The 23,611-nt window shown below is 42.7% G+C and overlaps 1 protein-coding gene across 8 annotated transcripts in view; it reads left to right on the top strand.

Moving 5' to 3' along the window:
• The window catches only part of LOC134226589 (adenylyl cyclase 78C), a 366,691-nt gene that overhangs the window by 224,465 nt on the left and 118,615 nt on the right, over positions 1–23,611 (top strand). The window lies entirely within an intron of this gene.

Below are 23,611 nucleotides of genomic sequence, written 5' to 3'. Positions count from 1 at the left end.
ATTATTCGTAGTACTACTTGATCAACACTCCCAGTTGGGTGAGGGATAGAGGATGACAAACACACACAAACACAAAAGTAAGATAATTGAAATACCTATCCGCAGAAAAAATTTCATCGATTTCTGAGATGAGGTTTTTTTGTAATATCGATTTTAATTTTTAAAACTAATTTCTTTCAATGTAGAAATCGGTTATTTATTTTTTGGACATTTTTCCAAAAAACTACAGAGAATTTCACAACAGTCCGCCATACAACACTTTTTTGTAAGTCTTGTCATTTAAGAGTTACATCGATTTTTTAAAAAATAATGAAAAAAACTAGGCCCTCATCAAATGTTACTCTTGACAATTTTTGAAAAACTAAGTATGCAGAGTGGCTTAGAAATACCATATCTTTATGCCCACCAAGTTTCATTCGATTCTGAGATGGTGCTGCCAACCGCTGGTCGAGTTGGCGCAAAATTCGTCCTATTTTCCTTGAGCGAATTTTTTCTAAAATCTATAATTGAAAATCTATTTATTCGTGCCAAAAGATTTCCAACAGAAACGTTAATGAGAAGTGGAAAGGAGGAGTTTTAATATAGAGCCACTGAAAAAGAAAATGGGTTATTCAATGTAGTTTTCTAGACGAGCCAAAAGCGAGAGTTCCATGAAACAAACTTAAAAATATACAATTTCACACCAGATGTTGCTGTGTGAATCCCTGACACTGATAATTAGTATGTGCTTCTGTGTCCAGCTATCCAAACGTGTCGCAAGCCTATCAGAGCCCTACTAAATAATAGCATACCTCATAGTTTGTGCCGCGCATCGAACTGTAATCAAGATTGGCAAGTGAAGCACCCACTGAAATCCTAATAGGCTTAGTTAGGATCGCACTATAAATTACCGTAATTTATTTTACAACTACCAACTTCCTTTTTATGCAGGACTCTAACTAGTTTCAGTAGGGTAGCCAATCATATTTCTAACACTTTTATTGTCATTCTGGTTCGATTTTACCCTATGCCAAAAAATGCGTTCAACGCATTATATTTTTACACGATCCGCTAATATTCACGTTGATTGGCGCCCAACTGGACGGTATGTCTGAACTAAATTGGTCACCCTAGCAAGACAGACATGTTTGTCAGCCACTCGCATCCCTCTAGGCTTCGGTACAACCTTATTTGAATAATTTACTATTTACGTTGGTGAAATGGGTAAGCAACGGTTTGCTCTTGTTTAGGAAACGACCGTGACTATCGAGACGGTACGAATGAACCACGCGTAGTAAATTTTTCGCCTAAAGAGCGTCCCACTGGCTGACTGCATGATTGTGGTTGGGAGCGTAGATATTCTAGCCGAGAGGAGGTGGGGTATCCGCCTACAAGTGGGCACCATCCAGGAGAATTTTCCATAGTCTAGAGTGGTATGCACTCTTCCGTTTTATCGGAGCCACGCCGAGCCGGTGGTCAGCATTTGAAGGCTCGTGTTTGTCCCTCGGTCAGGTAAGCCGCTCCGAAGAAGGCTGCAGCAGCTGTCATAAACGGCAGGATACGAGCGCAGTAATAGGCTTGTTTACCAAACTCAATTCGAATAGCAAGTCGATCGATTGGATGTAATTATTTGATGTAGGTAGAGTTTGGACCCGTTTTCTATCATACGCTGCCGAATTTTTTTTGGACATTTAGAATAATTTCCTGAGGATATTTAAAAGAATTTTCCGTGAAACTGCAGAAGAATTGGAGGTAAATTTTGAGTAAAATTTGAATTAAGGATTATCCTCGGAATTTCCAAAAGAAATTCTGATGGAAATTCAGAAGAATTTCCCGTCATCCGGAAACTTAGAAATATTTCCCCTATCTATGCAAACATAATCATATGTACGGCATGCTATCCCGAGCATGAGCGACGACCACGATAACAGAAGTTGGTATGATCTTGCCTTTCAGAAGAGGTAAAATTCCAAAAATAATATGAAACATTAATATGCAAAATACCTCACGCATGACATGCGTAAATATTTTAATAACAAACGATAACAATCTGTTATGCGTTTGGTATTGCAATGACAGAGTATTTTATGCCCGAAATATTTTGCATATTGATTTTTAGTTTTACTCCTTCGGTATGTTACCTCTTAAGGCTAGTTCATAACAGAGTAATGGTATTAATAACAGAATGAGGTATTATTTCGTTAATTTCTCCTGCTCGGGAAAGTAATCAATAACAGAATAAGTTATTATTGTGTTATTCTCTTCTGCTTGGGATTGGAATCGGGCTATAAATCGAGCAGCTGACCATTGCATCACGCGATGACTAGTATGTGGTTCGGAATCAAATATTCATAACAGTTGGTAATGAATGCGTCGTAATAGGAAACCAACACTGAATAGGTGGGGTTTCTGATTGATGTTCGTCATCCGTCAAGAATCATGATCTGGGCAAATCCAAGGATGGTGATTCCGACCGGAGGCATAACTCTTGATGGCATGGGTTATGACATGGCTACTATCGGAATCGCGTATTTCGCTTGCTCCTGAATTTGATCTCAGTACGTTAAGCCATGTCGAAATGATTATCACCACTGGTCATACACAATTATCCGAAATGAACGATAGTGGCCGAAAGTGGCAGTAGAACGATGACTGGCTGTAAGCTGGCTTTTTCATCTCCGATTTTCACCATAGGCGAGTGCTTGTTTTTTTTTCTGTTGAGCTCGTTCGCACATCTATCCCCGACCAGAAGGAAATAACTCAATATTACTTCATTCTGTTGTTGACATGCTACACTGTTATGAACATGTCGTAATGAATATGAGGTAAAATACCAGAAAATAATACCAAAAACTACTTCAGGCATAACATACTCTGTTGTTACAATACCAAACGCATAACAATTTATTATTCGTCGGTTTCAAAATATCTTAGCATGTTATTATACGCTCAAGGTATCTTGAATGTTAATTTTAGGTATTTTACATCTTATGCACACCAAGTTCATACCAACTGCTGTTATCGAGGTCATCGCTTCTGCTCGGGTCCTTGTGAATCAATTCGAAGAGAGACACAGATTTCCGTCTGGACGAAAAACGAGACGGGAAGTGAGAATGTTTATCTTTTCATCATCACCATCATTCGCCCCACTTAATGTTGAAGGACTTGTGTATTTCGTATACAGATTGATGGAATATCATCGATTGCTTTCCTATTAGGAAATGAGAAAATTACGTTTTACTGGTGTTATACAACGTATTTTTTAACCTTAACTGGCTGGATATACCCGGCCTTTCCAGTTTGATCCACATAAATTGTTGTTGAATGATAAATTGTTTTTTGTTATTGATACTTCATAATTTTATTAAAAGAAGGCAGACTTCAAATCAGATAGACTTCAAAGTAGATTATTCAAAACATTGACTCCGCTAAATAAATTTTTCTGATTTTTTTTCTGAAGTCTTGATTAGGGAAAATAATATTTTCGGGAAAATGTCATTTTCCAGATGGTTTGGGTCATTTGGCATAATGCCTTTTGGCATCATTTGGAACCGTGAGATATAGAAAGTTCATTTTCCGGCACTTTTTCTTGACCCGGGATTAGGGATGAAAATTGTACCATATCCAGGGAAATCTCTGGATTCTTCCGTAATATAAAAATAAATCCTGATCACGGTACCATTCCAAGTCAAATCTATATTCTGCTCTTCAATGGCTATACAGTCCATCTGGAACTTGGCCTGTTTTTCATCTTAGTATTCTATAAGCATTTCCTCAGTTATTAATTGTCTGGCAAGTACAAAGGATATACTTTGCCCAGGGAGTCAAGAACGTTTCACACCCGAAAACATTCTAGACCGGATCGAGAATCGAACTCGCTATCTCCGGATTGGCAATCAAACGCCTTTGCTCGCAAGGCTAACTGGAGACCGAAAACTTTATATTGAAATCAAACTATCCAACGCATTGACTTTGTGCGGATGTAAGCTCCGTGTTGATTTAAATTCAGTTGATAGTAAATCCAATCTGAAAATCAGAAAGGTTTTATACAAAATACGACCGCATGACGTTTGCGGTGCCCTTAGTTAACTACAAGTTTTGGTTAATTACAATCCTCTCGAAATTATTTCCAGAATTCATTCAAAAACTTCTACAGTGATTCAAACAAGGAATTTCTCCAGAAATTTCTTCAACAACTCCTTCAAATTTTTTTTGGGGAATCCTCTAGGAAATCCAATGGGAAATGAATCGAAAACTTCATTAAAAATTTCCTCATGAATTCACCTCAGAATTTCTATAAGAATATCAACCAAAAATTTCTTCGCGAATTTCTTCAGAAACCTCGTCAAGAAATCCTTCAGGACTTGTTACATGATATCTTTTAAGAACTCCTTCGAATATTCTCACGGTAATTCCATCATGAATTTTGTCTGCAGGAATATACCGAAACAGTTCCTGGAAGACTTTTTTGCAGTTTAACTTAAGGAATTCCTGAGAAAGGTTGCAAATAAATTTCAGAAGCAAGTTTCTGAGAAATTTCTTGGGAAATCTTTGGAGGCATTTACGGAGATCCATTAATTACGTAACGAAAATTACGCCATTTGCAAACCCCCCTTTTGTCACACTTTTTGTATGAATCATTGATTTTTTTGTATGGATTGTCACACTCCGGTCAACCCCCTTCCCCCCTCTGAGCGTTACGTAATTTATGGATGCCCAAAAAACACACGCAACATCTTCCAAAACGCACCTTGTTTCTATTCAAATTCATTGAAGGCATTAGAAAAACATTTAAGCACGAAAAAGTTGCATCAAGATGCCAAAAACGTTCAAGTTATGATCAATGTTTCATTAACATTGCAATGCAGTACGTGTTTGACATTTGGAGACAAACAACCAAAGAATACTGCACTTTCTGTTGCAAACACGAAACAAAATCATCAAGTTGCATATTTTTGGTTATGTAACTTCAATGCGTCTTTCAAAATTTATTTGTTTGTTTAAATTAAGTTGCAGATAAGTTGAGTGTGTCTTCATGTTTAATTTAGCATCGTTCAACGTTTTGACAATTCACATTTTTTTCCGGTGATGGTGCAAACAAGTAACAGAAAACCCGAGTACACAACTTCATAATCGTATGGTTTTTATGGTCAACATGCAGTCCCTTCGAAGTGTTGAATGGTGCTGTGGTAGAGTGAAAGACTATCAATCACAAGATCCATAAATCAATTTCAGTTTTATATTTTTATTTTATAATATCAATCACAAGATCCATAAATCAAATCCAGTTTTATATTTTTATTTTTTTTTGCTGTAGTATTTGGCAACATTATTGCAATTTTACTGCAATCGAAGGATGTTTCCGTAGGCTCCACCTCTTGCGCTTTTTATATTGCAAGCAGAGCTTTAAATAATCGAATATTTTTGGTGAGGTCCATCGGGCTTCTTTGTCACCCTCACTTTGTACATATTCATATTCGGCTGAACATTGACAACTTCCGCTCAAATATCAGTCAGTGAGTATTTATTTAGATTTCGTAAACTAATAAATTCACGATCGAGAGCTGGATGAATGGAGTTAAGCTACAAATAGCTCACCACAAAACGGAGGTGCTATTAGTCAGCAACTGCAAGACTATCCAGTGGATGCAAATCGTCGTCAGAGGCCATGCGATTGCTTCGAGGCGATCGCTGAAGCACTTGGGAGTGATGATCGACGATTGGCTAAATTTCAACTGCCACATTGACTACGCCTGTGAAAAGTCGGCGAAGGCAATGAACGCAATAGCAAGGATCATGCCAAATGTAGGCGGACCAAGAAGCAACACGAGGCGTCTGCTAGCTAGTGTCTCGTCATCAATACTGCGGTATGGGGTTCCTGCTTGGGGCAATGCACTGCAAACCAAGCGGCACCGGGAAAAGCTGAAAAGTGTGTCCCGGCTGATGGTCATTCGAGTCGCGAGCGCATATAGAACGATACCGTCGTGCGGGGCTTCTTTTGAAAAATAAGGGGCTACTTTGGACATTTTAAAACAAGAATTATAACGAAAATTACTATAAATTTGTCATTATCACCAATCGGGTGTCTTGTTGATAGTTGGACGGCAACTTTCTGTTACAAATTTGGTATTTTTTCCATTTAGTTTTTTCAAAAAATTAAAAATCCAAAGTAGCCCCCGGAATCAAAAGAAGGCCCGCACGACGGTATTGTAGATCCAGTTGAAAACCGAACTGAGCTCTCGCGACAATCGCATTTTCTCCCATTTCTGGATGTCGCAACTGCATCGCGAGTAGTGCGCATCTATGCCATAGCCGTGCGCCATCCTGCGCACCACCCGCGATGCAGTTGCGACACTTGGAAATAGGAGAAAATGCGATTGTCGCGAGAGCTCAGTTCGGTTTTCAACTGGATCTACAATACCGTCAGAGGCAGTATGCGTTATTGCTGGGATGCTACCCATCTGCATCACCCTGGAGGAAGACATCGAGTGTTATCGGCGAAGAGACACCAGAAACGTAAGAAAGGAGGTGAGAATCCGATTGATGGCGAGATGGCAACTAGAGTGGGACAGTACGGAGAAAGGGAGGTGGACCCACCGGCTCATCCCAAACCTGTCGGTGTGGATGAACAGAAAGCATGGTGAAGTGAACTTTCACCTGACGCAGTTTCTGTCGGGTCACGGATGCTTCCGGAAGTACTTACATCGGTTTGGACATACTATTTCACCGTTATGTTTTGAGTGTGAGACTCCAGAACACGTGGTATTCCATTTCCCAAGGTTTGCGGAAGTACGTAAAAGAATGCCTGCCCTACGGGCGGACAACATCGCAGAGCGAATGTGTCACGAAGAAGGCACGTCGAATGTGGTCAGCAGAGTCGTCACGCAAATACTGTCAGAGCTGCAGCGTAGATGGAGAAGTGACCAGCGAATAAGCGTAGTCTCGGGGGAAAACCCAGTGTGAGTCCAGTGAGCAGTGTTTGGCCTCGGGTCGTCGAGGCGCCGGCGAACCGGAAGTCTTCTGCCAACCGGAATCGTCGGACCGACCTTGGCACTCGAACAGCCAACCTGCTGAAGAAAGAAGAAGAAAGCGCTTCGGGTATGTAGGGCACCACCAGTGCGGACGTCATCCACCACCGGAACTGTCGGACTACCTCTGCAACCCGAAGACGAAGTAGGCGCAATGCGCGAAAGCGTCCCTTGCGATAGCCGCCGGTAGTCGGGACACCATCACACTATGGGGAAAGGGGTGGCCATTAATCGAAAAATTTACTATCTCCAATTTGTATAATTTATATATCATATGAAAGTTTATACCCTAGATAAGAGAATCGGAAAATATTGAAGCGCTGTGTTTATTCAGTCAAAAGATATGGGCTGGGGAAGTGAAAAAAGCTGATAAAAATAAAAAAATATTATTAATTTTAATGATTAATTATTTTAGAGCGTCTTAGGGGAAATGCTACAAGGTTAAAAGACTATTATTCTTCCATTTACTTCCACTATTAACTTTTTTATGTATCAACAAGCAGATACGCATTTCGTTTCCTACTTGGAAACTTCTTCAAACACAAAACAAACACACAAGAAAAAACTGAAGACAAAGTTAATAGTGGAAGTAAATGGAAGAATAATAGTCTTTTAACCATTATTAACTTTGATTTGTATGTTATGAAGTCATTTTTTCTCCAAATATAATGTTTTATATACCTACCGTTTGCACCATGGCACGTCAAATGCTGGGTAAAGCGTACCATTGGTACTTCGCGTACCTGAAGGAATAAAATAGACCCCATCTCGCGGTCCTTAGCCTCTTACCCAGCAGCTCCTATCCCTACCTCCCCGCGGTGCTGGCCGGGATACGAGCAACCTTAGGGAAGATCGGGTAACCAACCCCGGTGGGAACTATGGTCGTATGCTGACAGGGAAGGGGGGGTTTGCTCCTCTCCGGAGGTACAAATCTTATTGAGCGTCTGTTCTTCATGTCAGGATCGGCTCACAACAGCGTCTGTTCTCCATGTTAGGGGCGGCTGATCATCGTCCGAGTGCCAGCGAGGGACTCTAAGTGAAACTGTGCACCATGGTCCACCGGAAATAAAGAGGAATGGTCCTCCGGAAATTTAGGGGGTTTGGTGTCAGGCCCTGCAAGCCAGCCAAAAAAAAACTCACGCGACGAACAATCAACAAGAGAGTACGGACCGGAACCATCGGCGAAGACCACTGCGATGAAAAGGGACTAGCGATTGGAAACTCGGTTCGTGGAACTGCAAATCTCTCAACTTCATCGGGAGCACACGCATACTCGCCGATGTGCTCAAGGACCGTGGACTCGGCATCGTAGCGCTGCAGGAGGTTTGTTGGAAGGGATCAATGGTGCGAACGTTTAGAGGTAATCATACCATCTACCAGAGCTGCGGCTACACACACGAGCTGGGAACAGCTTTCATAGTGATGGGCGATATGCAAAGGCGCGTGATCGGGTGGTGGCCGATCAATGAAAGAGTGTGCAGGTTGAGGATCAAAGGCCGGTTCTTCAACTTCAGCATAATCAACGTCCATAGCTCACACTCCGGAAGCACTGATGATGATAAGGACGCATTCTACGCGCAGCTGGAACGTGAGTACATCAGCTGCCCAAGCCACGACGTCAAAATCATCATAGGAGATTTGAACGCTCAGGTTGGCCAAGAGGAGGAGTTTAGACCGACTATTGGAAAGTTCAGCGCTCATCGGCTAACGAACGATAACGGCCTACGACTAATAGATTTCGCCGCCTCCAAGAATATGGCCATTCGTAGCACCTACTTCCAACACAGCCTCCCGTATCGGTACACCTGGAGATCACCACTGCAGACAGAATGCCAAATGGACCACGTTCTGATTGATGCACGGCACTTCTCCGACATTATCGACGTCAGGACATATCGTGGCGCTAACATCGACTCTGACCACTATCTGGTGATGGTTAAACTGCGCCCAAAACTATCCGTCATCAACAATGTTCGGTACCGACGACCGCCGCGGTACGACCTAGAGCGACTGAAGCAACCTGATGTCGCCACTGCATACGCGCAGCATCTCGAGGCAGCGTTGCCGGAAGAGAGTGAGCTCGATGGGGCCCCTCTTGAGGACTGCTGGAATACAGTCAAAGCAGCCATTGACGACGCAGTGGAGAACATCGTCGGGTATATGGGTCGAAGTCGCAGAACGATTGGTTCGACGAAGAGTGCAGACAGATTCTGGAGGAGAAGGACGCAGCGCGGGCGGTCGCGCTGCAGCAAGGTACCCGGCAGAACGTGGAACGTTATAGACGGAAGCGGAGACAGCAGACCCACCTTTTTCAGGAGAAGAAACGCCGCCTGGAAGAAGCAGAGTGCGAGGAGATGGAACAGCTGTGCCGTTCTCAAGATACACGTAAGTTCTATCAGAAGCTCAACGCATCCCGCAAAGGCTTCGTGCCGCGAGCCGAAATGTGCCGGGATAAGGATGGGAGCATCTTGACGGACGAACGTGTGGTGATCGAAAGGTGGAAGCAGCACTACGAGGAACATCTGAATGGCGCTGAGAGTACAGGCAGTGAAAGTCAAGGCAGCGGAGGAGATGACTACGTCAGTTCAGCGGACTATGGAAGCCAACCAGCCCCCACCTTGAGGGAAGTTAAGGATGCCATCCAACAGCTAAAGACCAATAAAGCAGCTGGTAAGGATGGTATCGCGGCTGAACTCATCAAGCTGGCCGCTTGCCTGCACAAACTGATAGTCAGAATCTAGAAAACTGAACAGCTACCGGAGGAGTGGAAGGAAGGGGTTATATGCCCCATCTACAACCCAACAAACAATTTAAGCTGAATAAGCTAATTTTATAGCTGAAGAAGACTGTTTTTGGATGAATAAGCGCTCTATTAGCTTCTAATGTTTGTTGGGAAGAAAGGCGACAAACTGGAGTGTGAGAACTTTCGAGCGATCTACATCCTTAATGCCGCCTACAAAGTGATATCCCAGATCATCTTCCGTCGTCTGTCACCATTAGTGAACGAGTTCGTGGGAAGTTGTCAAGCCGGCTTCGTTGACGGCCGCTCGACGACGGACCAGATCTTTACTGTACGGCAAATCCTTCAAAAATGCCGTGAATACCAGGTCCCAACGCACCATCTGTTCGTTGATTTCAAGGCGGCATACGACAGTATAGACCGCGTAGAGCTATGGAAAATTATGGACGAGAACAGCTGGGAAGCTTACCAGACTGATCAAAGCAACGGTGGATGGTGTGCAAAACTGTGTGAAGATTTCGGGCGAACACTCCAGTTCGTTCGAATCGCGCCGGGGACTAAGACAAGGTGATGGACTTTCGTGCCTGTTGTTCAACATTGCGCTAGAAGGTGTCATGCGGAGAGCCGGGTGTAACAGCCGGGGTACGATTTTCAACAGATCCAGTCAATTTATTTGCTTTGCGGATGACATGGACATTGTCGGCCGAACATTTGCAAAGGTGGCAGAACTGTACACCCGCCTGAAACGTGAAGCAACAAAAGTTGGACTGGTGGCGAATGCGTCAAAGACAAAGTACATGCTTGTGGGCGGAACCGAGCGCGACAGGGCCCGCCTGGGAAGCAGTGTTACGATAGAAGGGGATACCTTCGAGGTGGTCGAGGAATTCGTCTACCTCGGATCCTTGCTAACGGCTGACAACAACGTTAGTCGTGAAAAACGAAGGCGCATCATCTGTGGAAGTCGGGCCTACTACAGGCTCCAGAAGAAACTGCGGTCGAAAAAGATTCGCCACCGCACCAAATGTGTCATGTACAAGACGCTTATAAGACCGGTTGTCCTCTACGGACATAAAACATGGACAATGCTCGAGGAGGACTTGCAAGCACTCGGAGTATTCGAGAGACGGGTGCTTAGGACCATCTTTGGCGGTGTGCCAGAAGACGGTGTGTGGCGGCGAAGAATGAACCATGAGCTCGCCCAACTCTACGGCGAACCCAGTATCCAGAAGGTAGCTAAAGCCGGAAGGGTACGATGGGCAGGACATGTTGCAAGAATGCCGGACAGCAACCCTGCAAAGATGGTGTTCGCTTCCGATCCGGCAGGTACGAGACGGCATGGAGCGCAGCGAGCGAGATGGGCAGACCAGGTGCAAAACGACTTGGCGAGCGTGGGGCGTATCCGAGGATGGAGAGATGCGGCCTCGAACCGTGTATTGTGGCGTCAAATTGTTGATTCAGTGTTATCTGTTTAGATGTTAACTAAATATAAATGAATGAATATACCATTTCAAAGCTTAAAACTTTAGCTTTCCGATAGATTGGTTTGTTTTGCACGCGAAGTTTAATATCAAAAAGTTGTAGAAGAAAAACTTTAATTATCATAATTCTTTGCTATAAAATGGTCCCGCAAACCTAATGTCCCCAAATGTCCCCTGATCTGTAAATGGGGGATTGAAATATAACCCTAGTACCACCTTCTAGTGAGTGATTTGCTTGCGCATATTTGCGCGTTTACGAGAACGCTGGTTTTTATTCTCTATACCTCGTTATGATTAGAAAATGAACAACATTATTACTAGAAATATAGTTGTTTGCTATTTTATGCATGCTGTATTGGAAAAAACAGAAAAAAAATACAGAAAAAAATTCAAAAAATTTTTTTTTCGCGGGTTACATTTTTTGAAGGGTTAACGATGGACCTTAATAGGTTAAAAAAAGGTTCTTAAATATTGCTGCACATGAAATATGTTGCATAGAAACAGTTTTCATTGAAAACATATTTTTGGCCGCCCATTTGTATGAGAATTCCCCATAGTGCATCAGTGCGGAAGTTTCCTTCACCGGAATTGGTGGACCACCCTCGACGTCGGGGGAGTCAGGAGGATTCCAGATAGGAAAATTGTGGCATGGCCGCCGAGGGATCGATTAGTAGTGGATTAGCCAGCCAGTCGGCGAACTAGCATAAGCTATGGGCCGGAATTTGAGAAGAAGTGCATGACCACAGACTGCACCCCCCCAAGTATTCGCAGCATCCCGTGGTCCCGGGAGGATCGAGGGAAGGAGGATAAGGGACCCGGGAGGCACATTTTTAGCAGGTCGGGAGGAGCCCAGCCCTGTGCGCTTTTAAGGTGTCTGTTGCGCAGATTTGTTATGGCCTTTAACCCTTGTAAAAAAAAAGATAGATAGATAGATAGATTGATAGATAGATAGATAGATAGATAGATAGATAGATAGATAGATAGATAGATAGTAATATGAGTATGTAATGTGCAAAACTGTAGAATGCAATTCAATCAAACTTTGTTATTAGAATTTAAAGCAGATTTTCTTTAACCTTACCTGGATGGCTAGTGAAAATGTAACAGCTTCTATTGGATTCGTAACCTAAATTTCATAATCCTGACTACAATGGCTGCTTACTTTGAATCTCATATGAAACACTAAGGACGCTTAGGCGTTACTGTTGCAGTCGATAAACGTATCTGTAAAGTAATAATCAAGTGATGTAATAAAATGTTTTAGTACTTGCTCCTCTTATAACAACTGAAGTTTTCTACTAGAAAAGTTCTACAAATAATTTTCAATTCATGGTAGAAAAGTGTGGAAAATTTTTTACCAGTATTCTAATTCACATAGACCCCCCTCTTCATTACTTCAATTAGACCATAACAATCAAGTATAATGACATTTATGTCATTAAATTACAATTTTGTTACACATTTGTTTCATATCTGTCGACATCTAATTTGTTTGCATGAATAAATAAAGCCGGATATACATCGTCCACCATTGATTCCGGCGATTTACTTTTAGTTGAACCACCAGACGAATATCGACGATTCGACAGGATTCGACACGCAGAGCGTTACAGCAGAATGCTAAACTGCAGAATTTTACTAACCGTGCTGGCCTTTTCGGCAACAGCTTGGAGTGCGGATTCCGCTACAGATGTTTCAATAAGGCAAACATATTACCACAATATGGCGCTTCTTGACAAATCTGTGCCTGTGGCTGTATCTCCTGTCGTGGTAGCCCACCAGGAGGGTGGGGTAGCAGAATCGTCGACATTGGACGCCAAAAATGTAGATTCGCCGGTTAGTGCGGTCGAAAGTACGGATTTGCCAATATTCGGCATCAGAACAAGTGTAACACCAATAAAAAAGGTCAAACCCACTTTACCATATAAAGACAACACAGCAAATATGATCATTCCTGATCGAGCATGTACGATGTTGCTGATGTTTGGTATATGCATGGCTGTTTTCAGAACAGCTTGAATGCCCTAAATTGAAACACTGAGCTAAGAAGTGTAGTTTGTCATTGTGATCTAAAAAAAAAACAGATGTGGATGTGAAGGTGCGAAGAACAAGTTTGTGTTTTATTTCAATCAACGTGTGAACAACGCACATATTTTGACTAACCACCGTGTGCAACAAATTTTTTGATGAACGCTGAACTGCGTTTCGTGGATTGAATTATCTGTGATTTGTAATAATCTTGTGTTTGCAAAATAAAATGAATAATTCGGTAGAGTGTCTAAAACAACTAGAGTCCAGTTTTATTTATTATGCCAATACAAATGTTAAATTGGTTTAACGTCCGAAATCTCTTGGCAGGTATGAAGTGTGTGGAAGCGAAAGCTATTTTAAGGTTTTAAGGGCAGCAGGGACTCCCGACGACCCCTCCCCATGGCCACTGCGACCATGGGGCCTACCTAGGATGTGATGGGGTTAAACCTCTACTAAAAACTGCATGTATCCGCAAGCAGCTCCTATTCAAGCTACCGTACGACTCGCAAAGCACACTAGCCCAGTCCAGAGTGGAAATCGAAATGGATATAATGTAAAGTGACCAGATGTCCCGCATTTTCATGATTTGTCCCGTGAAACGTCCCGTATTTTACTTATTTCCTGATAATGTGGGACACAGATAATTTGAAAGAAAATCTGTCACTTAGTTATTTATAAAGAATTTTTATTATAAAGATCATTACATGAATGAAAGGCATGTGTTTTGTAAGACTATCTTCTGAATTAGAAGCAGATACTTTGAGATTAGGAGACATGTCTTCGCCTTATTGGCAAAATCAAGGCTATCTCAAGTCCTTAAGGAGGAACGAGGAAAGGTGTTTAATTGGAAACCCACTGTAAGATAATAAGTGAAATAGAAAGTTTGAGTATAAAATTGAGAAAGGTTCGTTATTGATCCGATAGTTACTTTAAATTTCTTGATACAAATGAGTTGAAAGGGCTGCGAAATGGTGAGTTGACATCCGGGAAGGGGCGAATGACATAGCTCTGGTCTTCACAAGTTCCAATACTCACGCTTCCACGGGTCTTCCGATGACAATTGACCGCCAGCTAAGGGTTGCGTACTTAGCTGGTAGTGCAGCCTTCTGACATCAGCTAGAGTGAGAGGGTGCGTCCTGTGGGGTCTGCCAAGGATGTGGTGGGGTTCGACAGTGGGCTCTGTTGAACTTCTATAAAAAGCTGCATGTGTTCCCAAGCAGGCCCTATCAAAGCGACCGTGTGCCGCTCAAAGCGCACTAGCCTAGTCCTGGTGTTAGATGGGACTTTAAACAAATTTGACCCGACTGACCGAGCGTCTGTTCACCAAGGAGGTGCGGCTCCAACAGCGTCTGTTCTGGCATCCAGCGGCTGAGAATGAAATGCTATTCCCCGGAAGCTATACCTAAGATGGCAGCTCCATCCCGGTGGATAGGGAACCTTGGGCCAACAACCTACTGTTCCCGAAACATCAATTTGTTCGAGAATCCGATAATGAAAGAATACGGACTGATATAACGACGACGACTCTTAGCGCGAAACAACGGACACGAATAGGAACATGGAACGTTTTAACCCTAGCCCAGCAGGGTAAATTGGCACAACTTGCCAATGAGGCACGCCGCATGAAGCTTGAGATCCTGGGACTAAGTGAAGTCCGTTGGCCAAACTTTGGAGAACACAGAACGCCGTCGGGACAAGTTCCGCTATACTCTGGTTTACGAGGTGAACACGTTCCCCAGCATCGCAGAGTTGGCTTCCTACTAAGCACTCAGGCACACCCTGCGCTTATGAAGTGGGAACCTATAAGTGAAAGGATAATCGTTGCCAGATTTAGAACACGGGTCCGAAACCTTACTATAATCCAATGTTATGCGCCAACCAATGCTGCCGATCTGCAAGACAAAGAGAACTTCTACAGTCAACTCAATGCCGTCGTAGATAGAATTCCGAAGGGTGATATCAAGATCTGTTTGGGCGACTTCAATACGTAGATCGGATCCAACAACTCGAACCATGAGCGCATTATGGGACGCAATGGTCTTGGAGAAATGAGCGAAAACGGAGAGCTGTTCGCAGAATTTTGTGGTAATAACGACATGGTGATCGGGGGATTGCTCTTCCCTCGACCGCATATCAGCCGAGATGCTCAAAGCTGACGCCATGACATCCGCTCAACTACTGCATCGTTTATTTCGTAATATCTGGGACACCGCAACTTTCCCGGTCGACTGGATGCAAGGTATCTTAGTGAAGGTGCCCAAAAGGTTGACCTGACTGTATGCGATAACTGGCGAGGCATTATGTTGCTGTGTACCGTTCCCAAACTTATGTGCAAAATTATCCCAGCCCGGATTCAGGAGAAGATCGATGCGACTCTCCGGCGGCAGCAAGCCGGATTCCGTGCCGGAAGATCCTGTGTGGACCATATTGTCACGCTCCGCATCATTCTGGAGCAGGTCAACGAATTCCAAGAGTCCCATTGACTACGAAAAAGCTTTCGACCGTCTCAATCACGAGAATATGTGGGGCGCCCTGAGACGCAAGGGAGTTCCTGAGAAAATCATCGGCCTCATCGAGGCACAGTACGAGACCTTCTCGTGTAGAGTGCTGCACAATGGGGTCTTGTCCGACCCTATCCGGGTCGTAGGTGGTGCGAGGCAAGGATGTATTCTATCACCCTTACTGTTCCTCATCGTAATCGACGAGATTCTGGTAGATGCAATTGGTCGTGAACCAAACCGCGGGCTGTTATGGCAGCCTACAACCATGGAGCACCTAAATGACTTCGAATTGGCGGATGATGTTGCACTCCTCGCGCAACGGCGCTCTGATATGCAGAGTAAGCTCAACGACCTTGGCAAGCGCTCCTCTTCGGCAGGTTTAGTCATCAACGTCAACAAAACCAAATCGTTGGATGTAAACACGGTGACTCCTTCCAGTTTCACAGTAGCCGGGCAACCAGTGGAGAATGTTGAAAGCTTTCAATATCTTGGTAGCCAAATGGCGTCAGACGGCGGTACCAAGATATAGGCACATGGAACAAGAAAGCAAGGGCTGCCTTTGCGAGTTTAAAAAATAACTGAAAAACAGGCAGATAAGTGAACGCACCAAAATACGAATTTTTAACTCTAACGTGAAATCTGTGCTGTTATACGCTAGCGAAACATGGTGTGTATCAGTGGAGAACACTCAACGACTGCAGGTGTTCATCAACAGATGTCTGCGGTATATAATTCGGGCCTGGTGGCCTCACAACTGGATCTCAAACAACGAGCTCCATCGTCGTTGTCACCAGAGGCCGATAGCAACAGAAATTCGGGATCGGAAGTGGGGCTGGGTCGGCCACACTCTACGTAGGGGCGGAAACGAAATCTGTAAACAAGCATTAGACTGGAACCCAGCGGGACATCGCAGCAGAGGCAGACCCAGAGGCTCATGGCGGCGAAGCCTCAATAAAGAAATAAAAGAAGTCGACCGAAATCTAACCTGGCAACAGGTTAAAGCGATAGCCGGGCAACGCTGAGGATGGAGATCTTTCGAGTCGGCCCTTTGCACCACGGGAGGTGTACAGGATCCATAAGTAAGTAAAGTAAGGGGATGGTGGGTTGAAAATCTTCAAAAATATGACCACGTGGTTTCTGGATGGCCCCTACTGGGTGTTCAGTATCTTCTAGTTCACTGAATATTTCAGTCTTCCTCCTACTCTAATCATTCCTTCTTTACAGATGTGTGGATGAAACAACCTCAGCGGTGACGTTCTCGACACGAAATCTCCTTTCTCAAGCACCTTCAAATCATCTTCAAAGACTTCTCGCTACACACTACGAATTATAGCTTGCTCTGCTGCCTTCATTTCTGCACACTCCAAGAAACCGTTTTCAGATCGCTATTCTCTTGGAACTCGTAAAAGCTTGATCAACCGCAACCAGTATGCCGTTCGACGAATCAGGTCTGTGTACGAACCAAACTTGCTGAGGTACATTTCGTTGAAATCCGCTTCGGATGGCATGGTGCACGCAACGACAGTCTGTCGTCTTTTTTATCCTCTTCCTTCAAGATCTTCTGTAGTTCCACCAGGCCACATTTATGAAGAATTCTGCAACCAACCTGGACCATTCCGCCAAAGTTCGTTTTTGACAATGTCTTCAGGTGACAATCCTCGAGGTCGGCAGAATTGTTTATTCCGGGTACGTGTCTCCAAATACATCCATCTGTTATGGATTGGATCTTCGCCACACGATTGGCAACGGATGTGGTCCATGTCGTGGGTGGCGCAGCAATCCAACGTAGCACACACGTTGAATCTGTCCAAAAGTGTGCTGGAACTGACAATCTTGTTGAGGTTTGACCTCTGAGGTAGATACAACCACCGTAAGCCTTCTCAGAAGCGTCGGAGAAACAATGCAGTTCCACCAAAACTGCATTTGGAATAACAGCACAGCGGTCGACACGAATGTTGTTAAGGAGTGGGAGTTTTATCTGAAATTTACGCCAGATCTCACCCACCATTGAAGGAATTGGTTCGTCCCAGTCCAAGCGATCACCATTCGTGTCTTGCAGTGTCCACAGTTGCTGCATTATGATCTTTGCGGCCACCATCGTGGCACCAATAAGAGCGAGGGAGTCGAAGAGTGTGGCGATGAGCGATAGGATACGACGTTTTGTATGTCCGAATCTAGCGGGGGAATCCAAGGGTGTCGGTAGCAGGCATCCACGTTAAGCCCAACGTTTTCATGTATTGATCCGGATCTAAATCAACGCCATAGCTGTCCTGAATAACCAAATTCTCTGTTGGAATGCCTTTCAAAACTGCGGGTTCATTGCAGGACCACTTTCTAAGCTTGAAACCTCCGCCTTCCATGATCTCTGTCAGTTGAGTTCTGAGGGAAATAGCCGTGCTCACGTCGTTCGTACCAGTGATGACGTCATCCATGTAGACGTCTTCGAGAATTACTCTTGCTGCGAACGGACAATGGGATTCTTCATCAGTAGCCAACTGCTGAAGCGTGCGAGTTGCTAGGGAGCTGGTTTTGTCCCATAAGTCACGGTGTTTAGACCGTAACTTCATCCTGGGGTGTGAATCGGTAGAGTATCGACTGCAAAGGCGTAGTTGGCGTAGTCAGAATTTGTCGGAACATTTTATCTACGTCCGATACGAGGAGAATCTGTTTCGTCCGACTCCGTAGGATAATAGACCTCAAGTCTTCCTGCACAACTGGTTCCACCAGAAGTACAGCATTCAACCTTGACCTTCTTGACTCCTTGGCCTCCTTGACCACCGGATAGTGGGTTTTTTTTTTTTTTTTTTTTTTACCAGGGAGAATGCATTTACACACTAACCCAGTACACGTGCATTGTAGTTGCCAAACTACCACACGGAAGTGTACTGGAGTGTCGGACTCGACCATACCGGTAATACCGACTAAACTCCTTGGGCTCCACCATCGTTTCCCCAGGAACTACCTCTCAGTACTACTTCTGGGGATGGCAGTACTAAACGTACTCGCTCGTTCTCGCTCACACAGGCACCCGTCCCGTGCGAGACTGACTTGTGTGCTCGCTCTATCGCACCCTCAAACACACCCTACATACTCTGTTGCACCTCTGTCATGCCGTGCAAGTCTAACTTGTGTGCCCACCCTTCTCATGCCATGTGGGTCTAACTTGTATGCCCACCCAAACCCTTGATTCATGCTCATACACTCCATGCTTGCACACACGCTAACGCTCCTATGGGTCTGACTTGTGTGCCCACCCTTCTCATGCCGTGCGGGACTAACTTTTGTGCCCACCCTTCTCATGCCGTGTGGGACTAATTCTATGCCCACCTTTATCGTACCATGTGAGACTGCTCACCTCTTTCATTCGGTTCGCGCTGACACATACTACTCGAGTCATTCGACCTAACACTCCCTCTGGCATCCCTTGTGGGACTCTTCGCTTAGGTTCCCACTTCTGACATACCATGTGAGTCTGACTCACCTCATTCATGCCATATGAGACTAGCTCAACACGACTCAACTAATTCCTTTCGTACCATGTGAGACTGACTTGGATGCTCCCCCACACTCCTCTGCCACGCCGCGGGGTATCAGTAGTCGTAGGAACTAACATTCCTGCGCTACTCCCATCGCGGCGTGTGCAGTCCATACATACACCTATTCATTCACCCTTCTGCCATGCTTCGAGGTGACGATCTCGGTTGCCACCCGCTGCGCCATTACCTCTGCATGGGCAGACCATTCACACACTTCTTCGCGTTCGGCACTTTCGCTCTAACTTACCAATCACAAGTTAGTCATGCTTGTCGATTGTTGCTCGGCGCGCCAGATTCTCTGCAAGCTGCAGGCATTAGTGTTGAGAATCTCACTCATATGAGTAAAAATTCCTCACTCATTTCTCATTTTTTCGGTGAGTACTCACGCGTGAGTTACTCACGAACTGTGAGTACTCACGTCTGAGCAAACATGGTTTTGCTCACTCACGAGTGAGGAAATTTTGCTCATATGAGTAATTAAATATGATTCATTTTTCTTTCTTTCGTAATGTTTTGGGGAATTCTTGTAGGTTTCAATAAAAATTTACCTAGATAATAAGTTCAGGATTTAATAAATCAAATGAACGAATTTGTCTAACAATAATAAAAAGAAATTGCTAATAACATTGCTAATAACATAAATTAATAGAAAGTTATTAAATTTCTGGAATGTGTCTGTGTGTGCAAGTATGTGTATGTGTGTGTTCGTGTGTCTGCGTGTGCGTGCGTGTTAGACATTTTTATGTATTAAGTATTAATAGATTTGCCGGATGGCGTTCTGAATTGATATATTCCGACCATTTGTAATTAATCAAATACTGCAATGTATTTTATGGAAATATTTAGGCTAGATGTACCAGTTGTGGCTATAGCACCAGTTGTCGCACTAGTGCTTTATATGTCAAATGGCCAATCAAATCACCGCAAACCAAGTTCATATCGATAAAGCATATTCATATGATACGATAACACCTTTGATCTCCTCCAAAACAAGCAAAGCCTAATTGTAAAAAATGATTTTGCTTAATTTTTGACGTCCTTTGCACCAGTTATCGCACTAGTGGTCTCTATTTGGCCAATCCCATAAGAACACAATGGGATTTGCCAAATAAGGAACCAAAATTAAGAATAGTGCCACAACTGGTGCATGCGTTCTTATTATGGATTAATCAATTTTGAGGATTATAACAAATTTTATTGTGGTTTTCACAGTTGTTCTAAGGAGCAGGAAGTAAAACCTTTTGCTTGATATATAAAGACCACCCACATGCCTTTTACTTATTTTCTAAAAAATAGTTGTTCTTAAGTATGGCGACAATTGGTACACCCACCCTATACATTTTTTGCAAAACTGATCCATTCTGCATGATTTGTAAGAAATTAGCTTAGCCTTCAAACTATGTCCTTGCCGCCTTATATCATGGTACGAATACCATATTTCGGTCCTTAGTATATCGTCATAAAACCAACAGTATTATCTTTCCTATATTCAATTGCATTAAACCCTTTATAAGGCAGACGAATGTAAACAATAAATTAACAAAAACAACATTAGGTCACAATGTTAACATGGTATTCTCAAATGTATGTTTGTTATACATTCAGAAACATTGAAAAATTGGTGGCAATATAATTGCCACTGCCCGGCAAGCGGGAAAACAGGCAGCAACAAAAATAAATAAAAGATTTTTAAAAATAAGGTTTTACGTAAAACAAGTCAAATCAAGGCATGTTACATTTTTTGGTGAAGAGTCCTAGTCGGGAAACGCATTACTTCGCATTAATTTCGCGCTTTTTTTCGAAAAAAAAATACAATTTCGTCAAAAATCCAAAAACCAAACATACAGAAAGGCAAAGCTTTTTTCGTAAGGCAAAGTTTATCACGTAATAATCTAACACAGGAGATTCAAAATAATTAATACCAACGGAAAAGTCGTTTTTTTAACGAATTATAACTGAAAATCCTTCTTCCACTAAAAACTTACGATCTGTTCTTAAAAAAAACTGTTCTCATATTGACATTTCAATTTTTTATAGCTCAAATTCATCTGGGGTATTAAAATTCCTAGTATACTAGGAAGCAAATAAAGCCACTACATGGGAAATAATAAGCAGAGCTCTTGTTAATAAATAGAAAAAAAAAATTTGTTAGTGGCAATATAGTTGCCACTGCCTTATAAAGGGTTAAGCCGCTACACTACGTAATGCTCCGAATATACGTTTGCGTCATAGAAAATTCATAGGTTAATATTGGCGAGAAGCCTTTGTGCTTCAGAAATTCTACCATTACATTTCAATTCAATTATTTGCACCATTCATTTTTGAGTAACCGACAGATTTTCCGGTGGAGATTTCGCTGAATAATAAAGCAATACAGCATCGACCCGATTTTATCACGTTTTCGACTCGTTTTAGTCACCCCAAAAGAAAACATGAAAATTTTAGTCGTTCTTCTTATTTTTGTAAATAATACAGCAAACAATGATTTTCAGGATATTACTTTCACCGCCTGTGGTTTATTATGAATCATTTCTTAGTACCTGTCAAGAATTTTGTAAGCCTTCTCGACAAGAAACATACAAAAATTCATCAGGGGGTGCTAAAATCGGGATATTACTGTACTATGAAAAATTAATGTATGGGAATGGAAACACCGCCGGAAATGCCCAATGTTTTGTTGATTTGCAAAAAAAAAAGATGAAACTCATCTGCTAGTAGATATTTAAGATACAAAAAACTGTATCTCATATACAAATTGAAGGTAATAGGCATTATATAGGTGTCTGAAATTTATGGATCGGTCTTGACAGGTATCCACAGTCTCTGGTAAGTGGTATATTCAAACAAGATAATATTGTTTTTCGAACAAAGTTTCGGTTCTTTTAAAAATGAGCTTAACTTACCACAAACTGGATCCTTGTAGAAACATGAAAATCAGGTAAAAACGATAAAAACTGCTCAAGCTAATAAATAAAATGCTATCAGGTGCTTGAAGCAAATAAAAATATGAGGATATGTACTTCAGTTATCCGCATATTCTAATTTGCTTCACGCACATTCTGATTGCAATGAGTGTTTGCCATAGTAAAAGTATTTAGGACTTTATAGAGGATTGCACGGGTAAAAAATGGTAAACATTGTCCTCATGAGAAGTCTTTCGTATTTAAACAGGAGAGAAAAATGTAAACAGTGCCCTCATACGGTGTCAAATGACGTCATGATGCAATCGCGGACATCAAGATCATTCAAGACGTCTTATGTTACAGTGGCACCATTTGTATTGCGGATTTGAACATTGGTCGGATTTATTCGGCATGGTTTTGAGGAACAATAACAAGAATCAATATGTGTGTTGTGTATGAAGTTTATAGCCTATTAAATACACATTTTTATTTATGTTACATGCGATAAACATATATATTCTTTTTGCCACGCGTGTTACATTTTGAAAAATGTCAATCAATGTCAAAATGGCCTTCCCATGTGACACTGTCGAGACTGAACTTGTTTACAACCGCCAAAAGATATTTTAGTTACAAGATAAAGATTGTCGTCGTCGCTGTCTGGAACACATTTTGGTAACGCGGATAGAGCGCTAAATGTCAATGAAGGAAAAATCCATACGAGTTGACAATTATGTATCCAACATGTTTCGGAGAGCAGAACCAAGGAAACCGAAGCGATAATCTTTATCTTGTAACTAAAATATCTTTTCAACCGCCGAACATACCGTTAAACCCCCGTTAAACTCCGAAGCTGTCACTTCCATAGAAGAAATGTCAATTGACTATCAAATCAGCTGATAAGCCTATTCACAAGACGTTTAAAATCAGCTGAATTTACCGTCAAATGACAGTTCGTATATTAAAATAAGAGCTTCAGGGTTGAACGATCTGTTAAGCGATTGTAAACTATAGACACTATAGGTTCCATAGACGAGCGCAGAACGATTAAGTGTATTTTTCCACTTTTCACAGTGTTGACACAATTTGACGTCACACGTTCAGTTGCTTGGATTGCAATCGTGACGTCATGCTCGTTTGGCTACACTAACTGACAGTTCGTTTGGCTACACTCGCCTTCGCCTCAGCTCGTCTATGGAACCTATGGTCCAATGCACCGAATGAACACAATGACGTTTGAGACGGGCGCTGTTTACTAAAAATGAACACTTGCATGAACTCGATGAATGAAAAAGTATTCATTATAAGTAAACAGCGCACCGCTCAAACGTCAATGATGAACTCGGTGCATTGGACCATAGTGTCTATATTGTAAACCAGTTCCGGCTCAGCAATGTCACATGAAAAGGCCTATT

The sequence above is a fragment of the Armigeres subalbatus genome, chromosome 3, assembly GCF_024139115.2.
Source record: "Armigeres subalbatus isolate Guangzhou_Male chromosome 3, GZ_Asu_2, whole genome shotgun sequence".
NCBI lineage: Eukaryota > Metazoa > Arthropoda > Insecta > Diptera > Culicidae > Armigeres > Armigeres subalbatus.
This window is presented reverse-complemented; position numbering and strand designations above follow the sequence as displayed.